Here is a 22,823-nt window from a genome sequence, read left to right on the forward strand (position 1 = left end):
TAATGTAAGGCTGTCCTAGTTAGGGTTTCTATTGCTGTGATAAACACCATTACCAAAAACAACTAGAGAGGACAACTATTTCAGCTCCAGTTGTAGGCATCATGACGGGAAGGCAAGGCAAGGAATTGAAACAGAGGCCAGGGAGGAATGCCATATACTGCATTCTTTCCCATGCCTCGCCCAGCCTGTTCAGTTGTGGCACTGCCCACAGTGGGCTAGACCCTTCCACTGCAGTCATTAATCTAGACTTGCCTGCCTATGCTTCCTGAGTGCTGCGATGTCGGGATTAAAGGCATGTATCACTATGCCTGGCCATATTTATTATTATTATAGATATGGCCTCTTAATAGCATAGAGTGTTACCGTTCGTGAATCTAGAAAAATCTTCAATAAATTTAGTGCTTATTTGTGTTCCCCCATTGGAGTTTTATAGTTTCATGCATACAGATATTACACATTTTGTTAGATTTGTACTTAACGAGAGATGTTTGGAAAAAATATTCAACATCACTAGCCATCAAGGAAGCACAAGTCAAATCCAAATGATAGTGAGTGTGGTGGTCCACATCTGTAACCCGACTGCAAAAAGACTACCACAAGATTTTCAGGCTAGCCAAAGTTTTAAGACCCGATCCTGTTTCAAAAACAACAAAAAAAGAAAGGACAAAAAGAAGAGCAAAGTCTACAGTAAAATATCACTTCACCTCAGTAAGAATGTCTGCGATTGAAATGACCAGTGCTTACAAGTGCTGTCGAGGACCCAGGGAGAAGAGAGCCATACCATTGACGGGCATGCAAACGAGCATTGTATGCAAATGAGCATTGTGGAGAACAGTGTGGAGTCCCCTCAAGAAAAAGGAGCTCAGTGGGTGGCCGTGGGCCTGTCCCTTGTCCACCTGTTCATGAGACTGCATCAGGAAAATCAAATGACATCTGGAGTTTGAGATCATCTTGGGCAACATAGCGAGAGCCATTTCAAAAACTACATTAAACTGAAATTAGACTCAGCAATCCTCTAGCTGCGTAAATTTCAAAGGAAATGAAATCAGGATGTTGAAGAGATTGCAGCATTTGGCTACAGTAATTCATGGCAGCACCAAGTGACGAGTGGGTGAAGAAAATGTGATAGATAGACATCACAGAATATTGTCCAGTCATAAAAAGACTTTGGTCTTTGTCATTTACAACAATATGGATAGGAGAAGACCTCCACTCCTTCATCTTCTCTTCCTCTTTCTCCTCCTCCTCCTCCTCTTCCTCCTTATTTACCAGTGCTGACAGGAAAACCCAAGGCCTTGCAATGTAGTAGACAAGCTATGTCTCTAGCCAGTACCATTCTATTAAGTGAAATAAGGCAGACATAGATAAGTACCATATGATTTCACCCATGCGTTGAATATAAAATATTGAATCTTGGAAATTGGCAACAGAATAGTGGTTCCTGAGTCTGGGACAATCTAGAAGATGCAAGGATGAGAAGAGTGGCCCAGTAAGCACGAAGGTGTGTTAGATCCAAGTGCAGTGGTCTAGCAGTCTGCTGACTATAGGATAGCTATAGATGAGGAATTATAATATTATTCAGAATAAAGAAGTTTGAAGTCTTCACCATAAATAAATGACCAACGATTGAAGACACAGAACGTTTAAACTCATTTAATCATTACACAATGTAAAACTGACATGTTGGTTTATGCATGTAGTCCAAGAACTTGGGAGGCCAATTGGCCTACAAAATAAGACCCTATCTCAAAAAAAAAAAAAAGAAAGAAAGAAAGAAAGAAAGGAAGGAAGGAAGGAAGGAAGGAAGGAAGAGAAAAAGAAAACAAAGAAAGAAAGAAAGAAAGAAAGAAAGAAAGAAAGAAAGAAAGAAAGAAAGAAAGAAAAAGAAAGAAAGAGAAAGAAACGAAACAGAAAAAGTATATATGAATTTGGTGCATGCCTTTAATTTCAGCCCAGAGGAGGCAGAGGTAAGTAGATTTCTATGAGTTTGAGGTCTACCTACTGAGTTCCAGGATATCCTGAGGCCCTTTGGCAGCTCAATGAACTAGGTTAGCTCCTTCTTACAGAAGATTACAAACATTTTAATCTTTCATTCCCAACCTTCTCAGGTTGGTTTTGTTTGTTTGTTTCTCTGTGTAGCCCTGGCTGTCCTGGAACTCACTTTGTAGACCAGGCCTGCCTCTGCCTCCCAAGTGCTGGGATTAAAGGGGTGCGCCACCATCACCCGGCCCTCAATGGGTTTTTTGTTTTCTTTTTAATTGCTGTGGTCACAGGAAAGGAGATCCTTGAGAGTGTTTTTAAATTAAAATATAATTACATCTATTTTCCTTTCTCTCTCCTCCCTCCAAATCTTCCCATGTACTCCTCCACTCAGCCCTGGACAAATTCATAGCCTCCGTTTCTTTAATTTTTCACACACTCGCACGCTTCTAAATACATAAATTACAAGCTGCTCAGTCCAAAGAATGATACTTTTATGCATATTATTTCAGGGCTAACCACTAGACATTGGATAACCAATTGGGGTCATTTCCCCAAGGAAGACTATTTCTCCTGCCCTCCGCATTCCTTAGTTGACTGTAGTTCTTTGTCCAAAGTTACGGACTGGTGAGATGTCTTCCTTCTGTGTTAGCAAGTAATTTAGAGTCCTTATTCAGGTCTTATTTAGGAAACCCTGGGCTAATTTTGCCTTTTTGTTTGTGTAGTATACAGTACTCCCCACCCCCACCCCCACTCCTCAACTACACAGTTAAACAAGGGTTCTTTAAGCACGAGCCAGCAGTCATGCCATAGTACAATACCTACACGAAGGAAAATACATTTCACATTTCCAGAAAGTGAGTACACCAATTAAGCAAGAAAAATGTAAAAGCACACCGACCACGAAGGGACTCGAACCCTCAATCTTCTGATCCGGAATCAGACGCCTTATCCATTAGGCCACGCGGCCAAGTGGTAGGGAGGGGTGAATACGTAAGAGTCAAATGAAATGTGACCAGATATGGGCAGGGCTTCACTATAGAGATAACAAAAATTCAGCTTAACATAAAAGTTCCTAATTTGGAATCAAAATTTACAAAGACTTCGAAAAAGTAGGTTCGGGAAGCTGTAAGCAGATAGGTAGCTCAATGATCCTTCGTGTGAACGCTGCTAAATTTTCTGTGACCCGACAACCACAGGGATGTCCAGCCAGAACTCAGGGGACCTTGTGCTGCAGAGGAGGGAGGGAGGTGAGAATGTTTGGAGGGTGGAAATCAGAAAGGATCCGCACGCAGCCGGCGAGCTTTAAAGAAAGCTTGTGTGAACTTGCGAAGTTGGCATAAGACTGGAAAAAAACAAACAAACAAACAAACAAACAAACAACCAGTAAACTTGCAAAGTGAGTTTAGGAAGGATGGAGAAAATGAAATCAGAGGTGGAGGCAAGGGAGCCAAGAGTTCACAGTCATCCTTAAATACCAAGAGTTCAGGGCGCTTCTGGGTTATAGGTGATACTACCCCACCCCCCACCCCCCACCCCCACAAAGCAAAACAGCAATGTAAAAAACAAAGAGCGTTCTATCTTCAGATTCAAACGATTTCAAGTTACCACCTCTTTAGCTGCAGTCCTAAGTCTGTGGATTCAACACACTGCTCAGGCATGAATTTATTTTGATCTAAGGGGCTTCCTGAGTTTGTATTTTAACTTGGATATTTTAACGGACAGTTGGTTGACTCCGCTGATAACCAACCCACAGACGTCTGAAAGCCTCCTATAACTAGACATTGGAAAATTCAGGACACACTCCACTTGTGCTGAGTCCAGGAAACATACAATGGATGCCTTCCTCATTTATTATTTTGCAACTAACATCAATTTACGTTAAATAAATATGAATGAATGAATGAATGAATGAATGAATGAATAAAAGACAAAGTCCCAATGTGTAACTCATGCGAGGTTATAGCGTCAATCCTCCTGCTTCTGCCTCCTAATTGAGGGTACAGATATTATCATCCTCTGCTTTCAAAGGTGCTTTTGAAGACATCCATTATTTGTGGGTGGTCACTTTAATTTCTTCCTTTGGAGAAAACTGGTATTTGGTAGAATGTGTAAACACACAACTAAATACTCTATGATTAGGTTTATGTTAACTCAGTATAGGCTAGAGCCATCTGAGAGAAGAGAACCTCTCATTTTTCTCTTAACCCCCATTAATTACCAGTTGATGGGAGAGTGCCCAGCCCAAGTGGTTGGTGCCATTCCCTAGGCTGGTGTTTATAAGAAAGCCCGGTGAGCAAGAGAGGAAGAACAAGCCAGCAAGCAGCACTTGTGCCCACCCTCTATCAGTTCCTACCTCCAGGTTTCTGCCCTGTCTTAGTTCCTGTCCTCACTTCCTTTAGTGATGGACTACAGTGTGGAAGTGTAAGGCAAATAAGCCCTTTCCTCCCAGAGCTGCTTGCTCATGGTGTTTCATCACAGCAATGGGCAGACCAACTATCCAGAGTTTCTCAAGATAGGGGAGGTTTATGAAATATTGGCCCTTTATAGAGTAGCCAAGTTTGATCAGAAAACAAAGTCTAATAATTCCCTCCTTTATTAACATATTTAATTTTTTAAAAAAATATAGCCAACATATGCTAACTTTCTGAAGTCTCTTGTAACAGTAGATTGTTGATAAATGAATTATTTGGTGAGGGCAATTCCAATGAGACTCTGACAAGCTTCTAAGGGTTTATGTGTTTTACATATATGGGTGCTTTGTCTGCATGTCTGCCTGCACACCAGAAAGGGGCATCGGATCCCATGATAGACAGTTGTGAGCCTCCATGTGAATGCTGGGAATTGAACTCAGGACCTGAGTCCTCTCTCCAGCCCCCAGCTAAGACTCTAGATGAGCCCCTTAACAGAAGGAATTATCATCCCACCTGCCTTTTTAGCATGGCTTTCGGTAAGTCCTTCTTGCTAGGGGTAATTCTTTAGCCAGGTGATTGACTGGATCCACCCAGGCATCAGATTCCACGCTTGTGGCCAGGTATTTTTTTCTCAACAGGACTTTACTGATATTTTTACATTCTTCCTTCTGAAGGGGTAACCCTAGGAACCAGAGGAAAAATCAGAATCCCAAAAACACTTCCAGCATCTTTAGCTTCTGGCAAGCAGGAGGCTGCCAAGTTGAGCAAGAACACTGATGGCTTTTAGCCAAGAGGGAAACTGGTTACATTTCTTTGGGGTTTTTGTATCCTAGACTGCCTAGGTTATTTTGACATCTTCTTTACCATCCCTGCTTCTGAACTAAAGGCTGCAATGAAATTGGGATGACTACAGATCTGCCTTCCTCCAACAGACACAGGGAGTGTTACATATGGTGGTTAGGGAGCCCACCCCATCAGTGAGCCTGCCTAAAACACCTCAAAAGCTCATTGGTAACAGGCAAGTTGGGAAGGAAAGGAAGTCCTTGGCTGGTACCTAAAGAAAGATATGAGGAAGGAAAACAACAACAACAACAACAACAAAAAACAAACAAACAAAAACAAAAGAATTAACATTAACAAACCCTATATAGAGAGCCATGACATGACATGAGAAGCCATGACAGAGGGTATCTTTAAATATTAGAATCAAAGTTTATTAAAATCTCTGAATGGGCTCACAAGAGCGACTCCTCATTTCCCTTTGGCCTTCAAGACTGATCTCCAGAGTGAAAAAACTGAGCAGCAGTTTTAGGCACTTAGCTGTTAAAGTGGCTAGAATCACAGTGATGACCCTCCCAAATGACTCTAGATAGGGAGAGAATAAATTTAGCCATCATTTAATTTTTAGGTTCAAACAATTAAGACTCTATCTCTCTTGGCTGCAGGTAGGTACTGCAGTGAGCCAAGTATGGATTCTTTTCGAGACAGGGTTTCTCTGTGTAGCCCTAGCTGTCCTGGAACTCTGTAGACCAGGCTGGCCTCAAACTCAGAAATCCACCTGCCTCTGCCTCCCAAGTGCTGGGATTAAAGGCATGCGCCACCACGCCTGGCTCCAAGTGTGGATTCTTATGTCTGGGCTGAAGTTTTCTTATCAAGAACAATATCACTAATGAGAAATAGCTGTCTACAGCTTTAGGTCTAAAGTCTAGGGAGTAGGATCAACCCCTTGGACTGCTAAGGAAACATACCAATCATTTTTATCTTTGGTTACACTTTCCTGCTGGTTGTTTAAGAACATTCAGGTGACCAAAATTAATTAACATTTTCTTTTGTACTTGAAGGTCATTTGGTTTTTACAGGAACCTCTGGCTCCTTTAGACATACTTTTTGATCTTTAAGCCAGTCCTTGTTCCATCTGTGTGAGGATAAATCAAAGCTCTCACTTGGCTATGGCTTTGATTTGATGCATTGAAGAAAAGTATTGGCCTTCTTCTTTGTGTGACTTCCCTGAACAAGATAATAGGTAACTCTCTACAGTTTCAAAACACTTCTAGAAATGGCCTACAGTTCTCTGGGACGTAGTTGCCCTTGGAGGGCAACCTACTGTCCCTTTTATAATCTTTCTACCCATATCAAGTATAGTCCTCCAAGTGTGGTTATTGAACACACAGAAAGTCATTTACACCAGTCGGGTACTTTTAACTACTATGTAACATTTAGATAGTTCTCAGGCAAGAATCAAATACTTTTAAATAAATTTTAATTAGGCATACTTTTTGTCCTTTAAGCCAGTCCTTGTAATTATGAAGATCAGACCAATAACTCTATTTTTTAAATTTGTTTTGTTTTTGTTTTTGCAGACAGGATTTCTCTGTGTATCTCTGGCTGTTCTGGAACTCACTATGTAGACTAGGTTGGCATCACCCAGATATCTGCCTCCCAAGTGCTGCGATTAATGGTGTGTACCACCATCGCCCAGGTTTCATATATACCTTTTAAATTCCTTATATAACTTCCTTAGTGGCCTTGTATGGCATTTCTTAGGACTAAGGTCTAAGGTGTTGAGTTTTAAACCAGGGACAAGTGGCTTAGGTGCCAGTGGACCTGGCCTCCTAGTTCTCACGTCCAGTTCAGATAATACTGAGCATCCTCCAGTCCCTACCTGGAACAGGATATGTCTGGCATAACCTGCCCTCTACCCTGAACTCTCCAGCCCAAGAGCTGGGCTACCCTTGCCACTGAGACTCTTTCCTGTAGAATCCACATACCAGAACAGTCACGCCCTTTCCTCCCCCTGAAGCTGGTTGGGAACCTCTGGACCAGCCAGAAGAGTTGGTTGCCCCCTGCCTTGGGATCTTCCTTCCTTCCCTTCCTTCCCTTTCTTCCTTCCTTTCTTCCTTCTTCCTCTTTCTTTCCCTTCCTTCCCTCCCTTCTTCCTTCCTTTCCTTCTCTCCCCTTACTTTCTTCCTTCCCCCATTCCTTGCCTTCCTTCTTTCTTCCTCTTTCTTTCTTTCCCTTCCTTCCCTCCCCTTCCTTTCTTTCTTCCTTCCCTCCCTTTCTTTCTTCTTCTTTCCTTCCCTTCCTTCTTTCTTTCCTTTCTTCCTTCCTTCCCTTGCTTCCCTTTCCTCCTTCCCTTTTTCTTTCCCTTCCTTCCCTTCTTTCTTCCTCTCCTTTCTTCCTTCCTTTGCTTCCTTTTCTTTCTTTCCCTTCCTCTCATTTCTTCCTTCCCTCCTTTCTTTCTTCTTCTTTCCTTCCTTTCCTTCCCTTCCTTCTTTCCTCCTCCCTTCCTTCCCTCTCTTTCTTCTTCTTTCCTTTCCTTCCTTCCTTCTTTCTCTCCTTTCTTCCTTCCTTCCCTTGCTTTCCTTTCTTTCCATTCCTTCCCTCCCTTCTTTCTTCCTTCCCTTGCTTCCCTTTCTTTATTTCCTTCCTTTCCTCCCTTCTTCCTTCCCTCCCTCCCTTCTTTCTTCCTCTCCTTTCTTCCTTTCTTCCCTCCTTTTTTCCCTCCTTCCCTTGCTTCCCTTCCCTCTGAAATTCTGGAAAATAATTCTTTTGGTGCCTCACAAAGAAACACATGGGGAAAACAAAAGCAATTCAGAAGGGCAGTTCCTCTTTCTTTCTTTCTTTCTTTCTTTCTTTCTTTCTTTCTTTCTTTCCTGTTTTTTTGAGACAGGGTTTCTCTGTGTAGCCCTGGATGTCCTGGAATTCACCTTGTAGACCAGGCTAGCCTCATACTCAGAAATCTACCTGCCTCTGCCTCCCAAGTGCTGGGATTAAAGGCGTGTGCCACCACCACCCAGCCAATTCCTTTTTCTAAAGAAGAGTGTACACAAACCAGAGGAGCAAGCACACAGGGTGGAAAATTCACTTTGTTCTCAGTAGTGGCAGCTGTGTTTCAATGCAAAGAGCTTGGCCTCACAAACTGATACAATTGAGTAACTGATAATCTGTGTGATTGTATAGCCAATTGATAGACTTTATTTCAGCGGTCTGGTGTACACCCAGGTATTCAGAGACCTAGGTGTAACCTCTAGTGTCCAAAACACAGGGGTTTTGAGGGCAGAAACTTGGCAGCTGCAGGAGGTTAGGGTAGCTTTTGTGTAAGCAAGCTGTTTGACAAATGCCAAGAGAGGGAGGTTCAAACAAGCAGACAATTTAACAGAAGCTATAAGTTAGCTAGGACATCCTGACCTTGGGTTCCCGGAACAGAGTTGAGTAATTTTTCATAGGATTCTCCATTAAGGAGATTAAATTCTTGTTAAACCGGAAATGGCCACAGCAAGAATAAAAAAGATGGAGATGCCTTTGTACTCTTACCCTGTCATGGGAGAGTTGGGGACTGGTAGAGCTGTCCATAGCTATGCACTCAGAGTCGATCAAGCTGTTTTCTGCTGGTATCGATCTCAGATCTGCTTCTGCAAGGTGTTCTGGGAGACTTCTCTACTGCTTGGCAACCCACTTCCTATGAAAGAGTTTTGGAATACAGTAAACTCTCATCACTTTCTTTTTTTCATTTTCTGAGGTTTATTACTCAGGTAAGGATATTTCAGAATCTTCTTTTATCACCACAAACTTGCTAGAACTGTAAGATTTTAGGGCCCACCCAACTCAACTGAAGCAGAAAATCTGGTCCTAATGTATGTCAGCAGAGAGAGCTTCCTGCTGATTCCAATGCTACTACGTTTGGTGAGAGATGGACTGGAAGGAGCAGTTTTCTGATTTCACCCTTTAGAGAGTATGACATAGTGAGATGGGTCATTTTTGTACTGAGTTCTAAGGACCCACTCTCCATTCTTCCTACTGCGTCGGCATGGTCCGTCTTAATTGTCAACAGAGTGTAGATTCCTGCTGTTGGACTACCCAGCCAAGGCCGTGTAGGCCAATCCAATAAATTTTCTCTTATAATATATACATCCTATTGTTTCTGTTCCGCCAGAGAACCCTGTCTAATAAATACTCTTGCTTTTCCTTCTGCTCTCAGGTCCAGGTCTCCCCTCTTTCTTTCCGGTCTTTCTCATCTCCTGTTCCCCCCCTCCCCCAAGATCCTAGTTTATTTCATTGAATTAAATCCTCAATCCCATTTCGAGTATTGTGCCAAGGCTGAGCGAGCGGCAGAGAGCGGAGGAGCTCCAGGACTTTGAACTGCTGGGCAAAGAGGTTTTTGTTTGTTTGTTTGTTTTTGTTTTTGAGACTTCCTGCGGGAAGTTGCGGGGGGGGGGGGGGTCAGTGCCTTGCGCTGGAGCCACCCAGCTGCTTCTCGGGGTCTATAAGAGCCCACACCCAGCTGCCCCACCACTGCACAGCTCTCCCGCCGGTTTGCTTTGTTCTTTTCATCCTCCAGCATCACACTGCGGTGTCTGCCACCTTCCACAGCAGAGATCACCACCCATCCAGCCCCCTCTCTGGAGCAGCATGGGAGATTACCTGTTACCCGCCCCACCGAACACGGATCCAGACTTTTCAGATCACCTTATTATCTTTTTCTTTGACTAGCTTGTCTTCCACACCGTATCTGAGACACGGTATTCGACATACATCATAAATGACAAAGCACCTGATGGCTGGAGTGGCGACATCCAGCCATAGTAATATTTTGTGAAAAAGTGGTACGTGAGGGGGTGTAGCTCAGTGGTAGAGCGCGTGCTTAGCATGCACGAGGCCCCGGGTTCAATCCCCGGCACCTCCAGTTTTCAAGCTGTAGCACTATGGTGGTAGTTACCTTTTTTCCAATTATAGAGTACCTTTTATTGGTTTCAATCCACTCTTACAGAAACTGAGAGACCAAGGGAGACAAAGTCCGTCTACTCTGTCCTGTGCTTTTTCTATCGAGGCATTTCGATCCAGACATGGCATGGCCAAGTGCCCTGATACAGAAAAACAGAGAGGCCGGATGCTGGGGCCAGGCAGGAAATAGGAAAGACTGGAGATGGAGGAATGGAGGGAGGGAAGAAAGAGCGCGGTGGGAAATCCGAAACTTTCCAATTTTCCCACCCCTCCCACGGTAACTTCCCCTTCGTTGGTCTTCCACCCGGTTCTGTCATCTTTCATTTTTGTGTTTTATGTGCATTCAAGTAACTTTTAAAAGTATAATGCTATGTTTGAATACAGATAAAGTTCTTCGTGTGTTAAATAACTTTAATTAAATAATTTTAATTAAGCCTCTGGGTCTGACTGGCTTGAAGTAGGACTTCAGATTATTTAAAGCCTGAGTTAATGAAGGGAATCGGAAAACACACGCACCTTCCTTCACTCCGTATTTGCTTCCACCTCACATTTTGAAGGGTCTCATATATGTATGTGTGAGTCCTTCACGACACACTTGCTAACATCAAGCACAACACTGACAAAGAACCTGGGCTACCTTACCTGTCTGGATGACGGACGCCAACATTTAAGGCATGGACTGCCCTCAGGACCGAGCCTCCGAAGAGAGTTTCGAATTGGCTCTGGAACGCTGACCTGGGAAGGCTGCCATGGACTGCTTCGGCAGGTAGTTGTAGGAGCTTGAACAAAGATCTGCACTCCATGCCCAGGAATGGATGTTAATGTAAGCCCTCTACTTTTACAGGGTTTTTCTGGGTAGCCCTAGCTGTCCTTGAACTCGCTCTTCAGACTGGAGATCCAGGAGCCACCACCGCCCAACTTTTTTTTTTTTAATGAATGAATTTATTTTTTTTATAAGGCAGGGTTTTTGCTATGTAGTCCTGGCTGTCCTGGAATTTACTGTGTAGACGAAGCTAACTTCAAACCATAGATATTTATTCAGTGTTGTAGGGAATGTTCCTTGGAATTGCTGCGCTCCTTCCCAATTGAAACATTTGCTCCAGGCAGAAGAAAGAGGAGTCCCAGGAGAATGAGAACTTAAAAGATCCTTGAGGTCCCATACATGGCAGTTAAAAAAAAAAAAAAAAAAGAATCAATTGCAGACGGTTGAGACTCCGATTGGCCAAACTAAGGACTTGAGAGAAGGCTCAAACTTTGCAGGTACCTACGGCTCTTTCAGAGGATCCAAGCTGCCTGTAACTCCAACTCTAGGGACATCGGTCACCTTTGGTGACTTCCCTACTCATGTACACACGTATACATATATGCATAATTTTAAAAATGTTTTAAGAAAAAGAATGTATTTTTATTTTGTCGTTATTTATTTTAAAATATTTGTATCCTCTTTGTTGTTGTTATTTTTGTGTTTGCTTTGGTCTGTCGAGACAGGGTTTTTCAGTGTAGCCCTGACTGTTCTGGAACTGGCTGACTTTGACCTCTAAGAATTCAAAGTACTCAAACAGTATTAACTTGATGTGATTGTCTTTAAGCCCAGGATTCAGAAAGCAGAGGCAGATGGATCTCTTATGAATTCATGGTCAGCCCATTCCACATATCAAAATCCAGGCTAGCCAAGGTCAGATAGTCAGAACCTAAAACAAACAAAATCAACATTTTCAAACCAGGTGTGATTTCAAACTTCCAGTCCTCGTACTTGGAAGATGGAGGCTAGAATCATCTTCAGCTGCATACTGAGTGTACAACCAATCTGAGTTACAGAAGTCCTTGTCAAAAAAAAAAAAAAAGCCAGGCATGGTGTACAGCCTTTAGTGCCAGCACTTGGGAGACAAAGTCAGGCAGATCTCTATAAGTTTGAGGCCAGCCAGAGTTACTTAGTCTTATATAACAACAATGGACAAAAAATGTTTTACAAAGTGAGAGACATTTATGGAATATGGAATATATGGAATATTGACCTTGGCAGGTTAGCCACCCTTAACAGAATAAACAGAAACAAAAAAAACTTCTCTCACAATTTTTTGAGACTAGTGTTTTTGTTTGTTTGTTTTAATGAGAAAGTATATTTTACTTTTTTTTTTTTTTTAAGGTTTCTTTGTGTAGCCCTGGCTATTCTGGAACTAACTCTATAGACCAGACTGGCCTCAAACTCACAGAAATCTTCCTGCCTCTACCTTCCAGGTACTGGGACTAAAGGCATGTGTCACCACCCCCAGGATGCTTGTTGATGTAAGGGGTGGAATCACATGGTTCCTGCCCCTGGTACAGGGCCCGTAGGGCATGGGCCTCCACAAGTATTGATGGTTGCTGTGGGCACAAGGCTTGTTTGTATAATACTGCACATACAGTCATGCTCTTCCTCGGAGGGATGTACTATGAGCCAGCTTGTCAGAATGATACTAAGGAATGAGATAAGGAAATTTAGGTGATCGAAGGGCAAGATCCTACACAGCTAAGTTTTTTGGTTTTGCTTGAAAGGCAGACTTTAGGTCCAGGTTCAAGCCTAGGCATGGTAGGAGTGGTAATTTCAGGGACAGGTCCCACCCAGCTTTGCCTGTGCTTAACAAAGGTGGGGTGGATCTCTGAATTCTTTTGCAATGTTAAAACAAACAAACAAAAACCTTGCTTTCGGTTTCTAAGAATCAAGGGGTGGGCTGGTGAGATGGCTCATCCGATAAGAGCACTGACTGCTCTTCCTGAGTTCAAATCCTAGCAACACAACAAGGTGGCTCGCAACCACCAGAATGAAATCTGACGCCCTCTTTCTGGTGTGTCTGAATTCAGCTACAGTGTACCTATGTATAATAATCTTTGGGCCTGAGCGAGCAGAGTTGATCAGAGGGAGCAAGCCGACCAGAGCAAGCAGGGTTGACCAGAGCTACCAGGGGTCCTAAAAATTCAAATCCCAACAACTACATGAAGACTCACAACCATCTGTACAGCTACAGGGTGCTCACATACACTAAACAAACAAACAAATAAATAAATTTTTAAAAAATCAAGGGGTAAGGTCATGGAATGCTGATTCTTGGGGTCAATAAATGACTAAATAGATATGAAAATAAAAGACCGGGCTTTTTGTTCTGCATGAGATTAGCCGGCAGAGAGCAATAGCAGTTGTTCTTTTTAGATTTTTTTCCTAGCAAGAGTTGAACTGTCTCTTTTAGAATTTTTTTCTTACAGGATTTCTAATCTTGGTCAGTAATTCCAAGAATTGCTTAAGGAGCTAATACGGCTCTTTTAGGATTTTTTTTTTCTAGAAAATCCAAGAATTACTTTATAGCAGCCTTTCTGACTTTGATTGGAAAATCCATAAGCTATCCAGAGAGCTTTTAAACATTTTTTTTCTAGCAAGAGAGAGCTGTTTCAAAAAGAGAGGGAGCTGTCTTGAGAGTGAGCTGTCTCAAGCAGACGACAGAGCCAAGAGCTATATCTATAGAACACAGGCTCTCAGCTAGTACCTATGATTTGACTTCTAGTCGTTTGTCTCCCAGCTCTCAAACACCACTTCCTCGGAACCTGTCTCCAAGATGAGGCTGGTCCTTGGCATCAGGCCAAGTGCCTGTATTTTTTTAATGAGAAAAAAAAAAGAAATTAGCTTTTTATTCTGAGACACTATCTCATGGTAGCATCCAACTCTCTTTTATAATTAAGGGTGACCTTCAACACCTGATCCTCCTTCCTCTGCCTCCTAAAGGCAGCCTGAAGATCTCTCTAGTGCTGGAGAGTGAACCCAGGGCCTTCTGTATACTAGGCAAGCACTCTGCCAAATGAGCCACATGAGAAAAGGCTCAGGCATTTCAACACTGAAGAATTTTCCAGGTAGAAAAATTGTATGTTTTAAAAACTATTTATTATTTTTGGTTCATTTTTTTAGACAGGGTCTCACCCTGGAAGAAAGATTAGCATGGAATTCAGGGTAATTCTCCTGCCTCAACCTCACAAAGGCTGAGGCTGCTATTATTTTTGTTAACACAGCAGTAACTAGCCTATGGAGCAGAAATGTATGTATTCTAAAGAAACATTTGTGTTCCCTCTTTGGCTACCAGACTGTTGAAAGAATGGACTCCAAGAATTAGAATCTCCCAGGAATCTCCTGCTGGGAGAAGAGATGGCTTACCAAGAACAGGGGTTAAACTTGGTTTGCTGGTGCATAGCTGTGTCCTACGTCTAATCACACAGCTATTGTACCACCATGTTGGAAAGGTGCAATATTTAGCAGCATGAAGCATTTAAAAGCTACCAGTTAGACATCATTGGCAATAAGTTTCTGTTACTGTAATAAAACATGTATTGGCAATAGTGTTCATCTTTTGGAAGAGAAGACTAATATAATTAAATTTCTATTGATTAATTATACATATATATGTATATATATTCATGCAACTAAAATTATATTAATTTTATTTTTGAAGATACTTTTGAAACATGCTCAGTGTTTTGGTGTTACTGTTGCTGTGATGAAACACCATGATCAAAAGCAAGGCGAGGAAGAAAGGCCTTATTTGCTTTATACTTCCACGTCATAATCTATCACTGAAAGAAATCAGGCTAGGCACTCAAGCAAGGCAGGAAGTTGGAGACAGGAGCTGGTGCAGAGGCCGAAGAGGGGCGCTGCTTACTGGCTTGTTCACAATGGCTCACTCAGCCTGCTTTCTTAGCCAGGAGAGGTTCCACTTCCCCCATTTATCACTAGTTAAGAAAATGCCCGACAGGTGTGTGTACAGCCCAGTCACACAGTGGCAGTTTCTCAATTGAGGCTCCTTTCTTTCAGAGGATTATATATTTTGTGTCAAGTTGACATAAAACTAGCCAGCACACTCAGTTTTTCAAATACTTAGATAACTAAATGGTATCCATTAGTAGATAGATGTTCCAGTAGTCCATGAAGTAGAAAATTAGAGTCTTTAGGGTTTCAAACGGTTCTCCTTACATTGCTTTCTCTCTCACGGTGTGAGCACTGGGAGTGGCTTGCACAGGGAGGTCTGAGTACAACCTGTAAGAGTTCTCTTTCCAAACTGTGGGTGCTGTTAATGAAAACTCCTGGAAGAGTGTGCCTGAAAAAAGACGGAGTGATGAGTTCAGCCAGGACTGCAGGGAGATTGGAATGTTGCAGGCCCAGAACTAAGCCTTGTCTTGGGCTAGCTTTGGCTGCCTAGAACAGCCATTCCCGGACCACCTCTGTGTGGGAACTAACATCCTGTGACTAATAAAATCCTTTGGAATTTATTGACTTAACAAACCCACTGGCTTCCACCAATCCAAAAGCTAAGATGGTCATCACATAGTATATTGGGCCTATATAAAAATTTCCCTCCCTTTTGATAACCATCTCTATGACATACTGTCCAATGTATTTTACACTTGCCTTGACATATGACTTTCTTTGTTCTGTAAACTATGAAACTGCTTCTACATTGGAACTTAGAATTTGGGGGAACCTAAGTCCGTATTCCTAAGCCATGGTCACTCAAAATGGCTCCAGAATAAACTTTCTCTTATTTTCCTTAAGATGATATCTGTGGTTTTTGTGCTGACAGTCCAAAGATTATACTCAGGTCTTCTGGTTCGGCAGCAAGCACCTTTATCTGGAGTCATCTAGCCCCTGCCTAACCATCTTCCTGGACAGCTTTAGGATTCTTGTTTTGTTTGGGGTGGGAGCTGGAGTTATTATTAACCTTTTGGATAAAAATTTTATGACAATGATTTAATACATGCTTTGATATTCTGGCCTTGTGCGCACCGGATTCGACCAGCAAGAACGACGCTGCAACAGGATCCTTCTGCACACGTTTATTGGGAGAGCTTGATTGCAGAGGCGAAAAGACTTTGAGCCCAGAACTGGTGCTGCTTTTATAGGCCTAGGAGAGGCGTGTCTCATACCCGGATTGGTTATGCACTAAGCCTCATTTGCATGTTCCTCATCTGATTGGCTACTCTCTCTCAGTACCTCACAGAGCCTCATTATCATATCTCATTTGCATGTCTCACATCCGATTGGTTACTCTGTTAGTACCTTACAGAACCTCATTATCATGCCTGGGCCAGGCAGTGTTTTTGCAAAAAACTTTACTGCATATGTACACATTGGTTGTTTGTCCAATCTTATGCGTGGTGGCCAGCAGTAGTCAGTGCCACTCAGCAACGGCACATGTGGCTTCCCACATTCTGGAGAATGACTCAGCCCATCAAATGTCTGTTTGCCTTGAGAGCATCAAAACCTTTGCTGAGTATGAGTTTTGAGGGTTTTATATGTCCTTTTGGGTCCACAACACCACACTGAGAAAATATATTTATAATACTATTAGTTGTTAATGTGGTTTTTTTCAAGAGTGTGTGTGGTGTATTCATGTATTTGTTAGTTTAGTCTGTTATTTTGTTGTTTGTTTTTGAAACAAGGTCTCACTATGTAGCCCAAACTCACCATGTAGCCCAGGCTATCTTTGAGCTCACAGCAATCTCCTTTCTCAGCCTCCCCATTGCTGGGATTATAGTATAGGTGCTACCTGCTTAGCATCCAGTGTGTCATGATTTGAGAGGGAGTCAGGCGTTTCTTGGCCAGTTTGTAAATAATCTGTTCCTTCACGTTGTCAGATATCAACCTTAACCAAGTAGGAAGATACAGTGGTAGGGCAGCACTGACTGAGTCACACTCTTCCAGGGAGCATGCAAGAGACTCATGATGGTGCCAGGCTGACTTTTTTTTTTATATATATATAATGAGTATTTAGGTTTTTTTTTCTTATAATGAGTTTTTAGTTTAGCTTCAAAAGCTCTAATTTTAGAATAGCTGTCAACATTCATAATCAAATTAATTTTGAAGTATGTGTTTCAATGTAAGTATATAATTGTAATATATAAGTGTAAGGTGAGAATCCCATCTATCACTTTTTTTTTTTTTTTTTTTTTTTTTTGGTTTTTCGAGACAGGGTTTCTCTGTATAGCCCTGGCTGTCCTGGCACTCACTTTGTAGTCCAGGCTGGCCTCGAACTCCTCGAAATCCACTTGCCTCTGCCTCCCGAGTGCTGGGACTAAAGGCTTGCGCCACCACGCCCGGCTCCATCTATCACTTTTACTAATTCTTTGAGTCAGGGTCTCTCTCTCTGAACCAGGGGTTCCAGTTTTCTTGCTGACATTGGAAGCTGGCAAGCCAGTGATCTTCCTGTTTCTGCCCTGCTCAGAGCTGGGTTACAGGTGTATGGGAGATGTCTAGCTTTTTAAATGGATGCTGAAATGGAAACTACAGTCCTTTGTGACTGCCAAGCAGGAGCTCCTGTTGAACCAGTTCTCCAGCCCTCAATTTATTTTTTTCTATGCTAATATTTTTTCTAATAAACCAAAATATTCCTCACTGTGGGGATTTAAATGAGAATGATCCCCACAGGCTCATATGTTTGAAATAATTGGTTCTCTGCTGGTGGAACTTTAGGCTCACAGTTTTCAAAACCTACTTTAATTATGGTTCTTTAATGCTTCAACCTCCCTTTTAGCCCACCACCCACTAAAGGTAGGGGAAAGAATGGTTAATAGGAAATGGGGGCTGTGGACATGTTTAGAAATAGTTCTTTGGGGTGACTCTAATCTTCATTGTTAGTAGTCCAGTCTACTAGCAAAACACCAAACATGAATCAGTACCAGCAGCTTGATCCAGAAGAAACCGTGAGGCTCCAAATATGGTCATGAGTCCTTGGAAGTGGCAAGAAGCAGCAGGAATACCGTCAGTTGTTCTTTGATGTGTTTCTCTCTATGAAGTCATGGCAAGCGATATTCAGCAAAGAAAGCAAGGCAAACCAGTGCAAGAGCAGCATCAGTGAAGACCAGCGTCAGCAAAGCCCAACAACAACCAGCAAAGAGTCTCAAAGCAAACCAGTGCAAGAGTGTTTGGATACTGTTATGGATTATACTCATACGCTTTCCAAACATGGCGCATCTCTCAAGCATCTGCTCTAGCAAAACTTCACAAGCCCTTTCATCAGACAACTTCCAGAAAAACACCACATGTCTGTTCTCAGAAAAACATCTTCTCATAAGACAGTTTCCAGACAAACATCACATGACACAACCGCATCTCCAATAAAAGCAGAAATTCCCACTTCCTGGAACTATTTGGGAAGAATTAGAGTAAAAGTGACTTTCGCTCACCAAATGTAATTGTCATCTCAGAGGCTTACTGCTGAATATACTCACCCTTTCTAGCTCTTTCTTATCTCGGTGGCTGGTTCAACTCAGCTGTTCTGGCCCAAATTCCTCTCCAAGCTGACTGATTCAAACTGGCTTTATTTATTTATTTATTTATTTATTTATTTATTTATTTATTTATTTATTACATGTAAGTACACTGTAGCTGTCTTCAGACCCTCCAGAAGAGGGAGTCAGATCTCATTACAGATGGTTGTGAGCCATCGGGTGCTCTTACCCACTGAGCCATCTCACCAGCCCTCTTTGACTTTTTCTGACTTCACCTGAAACCTAGAGAGCTGACACAGGTCTTTTAGAATGGATAATGAAGGGGAAAGAAAATTTAGGAAATATGAGTTCTCGTTAGTGTAAATATCTTTGCCAGTGTATACTGATCATTTGTAGTTTCTACTGAGTAAAACTTTATTATAAGAGATGGCTTAATCATGGTTTAATATATGCCATCCTTAATCCTAGAATTGCTAAGGAACTAGAATAGAGGTCAGGGCACCCAAAGCACTTTTGGTGTATGTAGTCTGAGGCAAGGATGAGGCTGCCAAGAGTCCCAGGCATATTTTTCACTTTTATCCAAGAGAGAAATTGTTTACTTTTCTTTGTAGTCTTTTAACCTTAAACTGCCTAACCAATTTCTATCCCCTGTTTTTCTCATTCCCTATCCCACACCAAAAGAGGTAACCATAACTGCCATTACAACATTAGGGTGATGACCAATCGAGCTCCTTACAGCTGGAATGGCTTTCAGGGTATCCCGCTAGCAGACTTAAAACTTACTGAAAAAAAAAACTCCAAGTGTATTGGTAGTTTGATTTGTGTAATGGCCAGGTGAAGGGAGGAAAGGACGTCCTTGGCTGGTGTGTGGAGGAACAATAAATTTATTGGACTTACTTTCAGGGCATAAGTGAGGGATGGGTGATCCAAAAGTAGCCACACTGGAAAGCTTTCACCCAGTATAAATGATAGATGGCTTCCCCACATCTGCATAGGTGGAGCCCCCTCTCTGTGGTCTTCCTCATCCTATTTACCTTATCTCCTTCCCAAGAGGTCAAGACAATATGCAATTAGGACTGGGTTGCAAAACATTAGCTGGGAACAGTGGTTGGATATTGAGGTCAAAGTCTAATGACCCTAATATTGCCCCCCACTTCTATAAAGAACATCAACAATCAACAAGAACAGCTCTGATGATCCTTTATAAGCAGACACAGATGGTCTGATGAAGATGATAGTTGTTTTATTTATAGAATGGGGATTTGCAATACCACCCTAATAATAGACCCAAGTTCAAACTACATGTATAGGATAATAAAATAAATATTACCTGTGTACATAGTGTTAACTATGTGACTTTACAGTTCTCAGTTAAGTCTTATAGAAAACACAAGACAGTGAAGTACAATTTTTTTTTTTTTATGCCATGTGTAGTCCAAAGAAACATGTGCCATAGCCTTGCTTTTGGGCTGTTTGTTTGTTTGTTTGAGTGGTTTTGCTTTGTTGCTGTTGTTGGTTGGTTAGTTGGTTGGTTGGTTGGACTTTTGCTTGTGCGTTTGTTTGTTTTGTTTTGAGACAGGTTCTCTCTATTATGGAGCCCTGACTGTCCTAGAACTCACTGTGACTATAAGGCTGGCCTTGAATTAATAGAGATGTACCAGCCTTTGCCTTCCAAATGCTGAAGGCAGGAGTCACTACACTGGGTTCCTCATGTCTTTTCATCTTGCTGGTGTTACTCACTTGGAGCATGATGTTAAAATCCAAGCCTACAGTCTATGCCTTTTAATTGGATTGTTTAATTCATTCATATTTAATAGAACTGGAACAGCTGGGTTTGTGCCATCATTTTCCCTTTCGGTTTTCTACATCTCATTTCTACTTCACTCTTCAAATCTTTTTTTAATAGTAAGTGAATACTTTCTAATACAGCACTTAGATTTTATTAATGATATATTCACAACATTTTTTAAAGCTTTCATTTAGGTGGCTTATTTATGTAGTTTACACTATACAAGTTCACAAATTGGGATTACCTTGTTTTATGAAAAATTAACTCCAGTTATATATGGGAAGGTCACACCTACAAAGCTCTAGGCTTTCTGCTCTTGTGATATTAATGTGATACTCATTGCATCTATCAGTTGTAAAGAAAAAATTATATTGGTATTATTAATTGACTTAGTACCTGTCACTTTCTTAGCCCAATTCTTCTTTGTTCTGGCGACATCCATTGTACTGTCATTGGCAAATGTTGCACACACATATTTCAGCCCTGTGTTATATTCTCAACCATGCATATCTTTATACGGTTGCATTATAAATCATTTAAGAGGAGAAATAAGAAAAGTACACTACTGTAATTTTATTATTACTATTATTAATTTTATGTCAGCACACGAATTAGTTAGGTTCGTTATTGCATTTTCATATCATTCACTACCTTCTCCATTGCTCCACCCCCTCTGGTTGGTCCTCTCCCTTCCTCTAAACAGCTCACTTTTCCACACTTATGTCATCTGTGATCACGTAATTATATATACCTATATCCTTTGTTCACATTAATTTATCATCAGGAGTCACAACTTTCGATCTGAAAAAAAAAACAAAAACAAACAAACAAACAAAACGCCTTTAGTTCTCTCTCTCCCTCTCTCCCTCTCTCCCTCACTTTCCCCGCTCCTCCTCTCTCATTTTTCAGTTTTGGAAACAGAGTCTCACGGTATAGTTCTGGTTTGTCTTGCAATTCTAGATAATCCTCCTGTCTCCACCCCAAGCGCTGGGATTACAGAGGAGGTACATCGTTCCGGGCTCTGCAATCATTTAAAATTAGGCGGCGGACAAGAGGGGAATAAAGTCGGACAAAAAGTATTCAACCTGGCTCTTTCCCGGGCTCAGGGAGGTGGATCCATGCACACAGAACCCAGAGCTTCGAAAAGCTGTTGGTTCGGACCCGGGAGCGCGCAGATGGTCAGATGCCAGGATTTGGCTTGATTTTCAAAAAAATCGGTGAAAATAATTATGGCCTTCGGCTTCTGTTCATACTTCCAAAACCTAGTAAAAGTCAGATTTCTGTCTTGAATGTATTCCCAAGAGCTTAGCTGTGTCGGGGGTGTAGCTCAGTGGTAGAGCGCGTGCTTAGCATGCACGAGGCCCCGGGTTCAATCCCCGGCACCTCCAGTGTTTTCAAGCCTCCATCTGCTCGCTTTTCTCCAACAAATATACTTACACTTTTCCTTGCTCGAAGAGAAAGTCAAACCCTTCCATACAATATTATGCTGCGGGACAAACAGCAAACCTTCACTTCACTTCACTGCTGCCGAGCCGATACCATCTCATAGCATCAGAAGAAGATGGAAAATCAAAATACAGCTAGGAACAGCGGTTCTCTCAGTCCAAAAACGGCAAGGTTCAGGTTCTGAAGGTAACGTGACCATCTACCTTCATTTCCAGGAAAGAAAAGGATCAATGGTAACAGGAGAATGGCACAGGTTCTCTAAATTTTCCTGTTGAAATAGCTGTTTTTACCGCATCGCCCTACAGTTCGGCACGTGGGTTCCCGGTTTGTTTTCAGATGATCCCTGGAATCCACTCACCTGAGACAGCAGCGCCGTCTGTCGGAGAGACGGTGTCGAGACCCTAGAGAGAAATCGCAATCTGGGTTAGCAGTGTACAAAAATTAGAACCGTATTTTAAATGGTAATCCAGGCCGATCCTTCGACATTAAAGTTTACGAGGCTTCCGTCTGAATGTACTTATAGATTAAGAAGATAGGAATCATGGATTTCTACGTCTGAATAATCTTCTTGCTCCTGTTCTCTTTGTTTTCTCACTTCGTGCTATTAAGATGTTTGTAATTTCTGAATCACTGTACACAGTTGAATATGTGATAATTATTTTCCTTTTAATTCAAAAAATTTGAAAATGTTGCAATTAACACTGATAGCTTATAATGTAAACCTGAACATTTGTGTCTTTGTTTTCAATTTTTAAATAAGATAAAAATCTGTGTTTGTTGCTTTTGTTCTCTCTACAATTCAAGAATGTTCATATTAACACTTTTAAGCTGTGAAAGATGCCGTTTTAATTTAGAATCTTTTGCAACTGTAATGGAAATATGAACTGAGGGATGAAGCTGGCCTGTAATGTCACCAGGGAGTTTTCAGAAATGCTCAAAAGACATGCATTCTCAGAATAAAGTGTCTTACCGTTCGGGGGTTTGGCTGTGAAGAGAGGGTAGAACTGCCGTTCAGAATCCAGGCTTTCTCTGACAGAGAAAATAGCCTGTTTTTTGCTCTGTTGATGCATTTGTACTCCTTCCCTTTTCTTGTTTCCAAAGTTGAGTTTCACAGCATCTCTTGCCACCACTGTGCCTGGAGAAAATGATTAGCAAGTTCCAGCCATGGGGACTGCACCAGTTTGCGTAGTGAAAGGAATATGATCAATATAGGAGGGAAAAGGCCCTGG

General features: G+C 41.8%; 2 long non-coding RNA genes and 3 other non-coding genes across 7 annotated transcripts in view; 2 read left to right on the forward strand and 3 right to left on the reverse strand.

Annotated features, from left to right (window-relative positions):
- Nucleotides 1-1,637: 1,637 nt before the first annotated feature.
- Gm32420 lies at nucleotides 1,638-9,959 on the reverse strand. Of its 2 annotated transcripts, none has more exons than XR_003950580.1 (3): nucleotides 9,861-9,959; nucleotides 8,709-8,853; nucleotides 1,638-3,325 (listed from the first exon to the last, which is right to left on the reverse strand). It is a non-coding gene; the product is annotated as a predicted gene, 32420 (long non-coding RNA). The 2 variants fall into 2 exon arrangements; XR_382110.4 differs by having other exon boundaries at nucleotides 9,816-9,959.
- Nucleotides 2,878-2,950, reverse strand: n-TRccg3. The gene has a single exon. It is a non-coding gene; the product is annotated as a tRNA-Arg (tRNA).
- Nucleotides 9,960-10,005: 46 nt separating the features above from the next.
- On the forward strand, nucleotides 10,006-10,077 carry n-TAagc16. Its single transcript has one exon. It is a non-coding gene; the product is annotated as a tRNA-Ala (tRNA).
- The window catches only part of Gm32525, a 31,613-nt gene continuing 18,795 nt past the window's right edge, over nucleotides 10,006-22,823 (reverse strand). Inside the window, exons 2-5 of one of the 2 annotated variants that reach the window (XR_003950579.1) lie at nucleotides 22,565-22,729; nucleotides 21,953-21,995; nucleotides 21,532-21,797; nucleotides 10,006-10,072 (exon numbers count right to left, since the gene is read on the reverse strand). This is a non-coding gene — a long non-coding RNA (predicted gene, 32525). Of the gene's footprint in view, nucleotides 10,073-20,976; nucleotides 21,798-21,952; nucleotides 21,996-22,564; nucleotides 22,730-22,823 lie in introns of those variants that run through there. The other variant, XR_382114.2, reaches the window with a different exon arrangement.
- Nucleotides 21,465-21,536, forward strand: n-TAagc17. The gene has a single exon. It is a non-coding gene; the product is annotated as a tRNA-Ala (tRNA).

This window comes from Mus musculus, chromosome 13, assembly GCF_000001635.26.
Source record: "Mus musculus strain C57BL/6J chromosome 13, GRCm38.p6 C57BL/6J".
Lineage (NCBI taxonomy): Eukaryota > Metazoa > Chordata > Mammalia > Rodentia > Muridae > Mus > Mus musculus.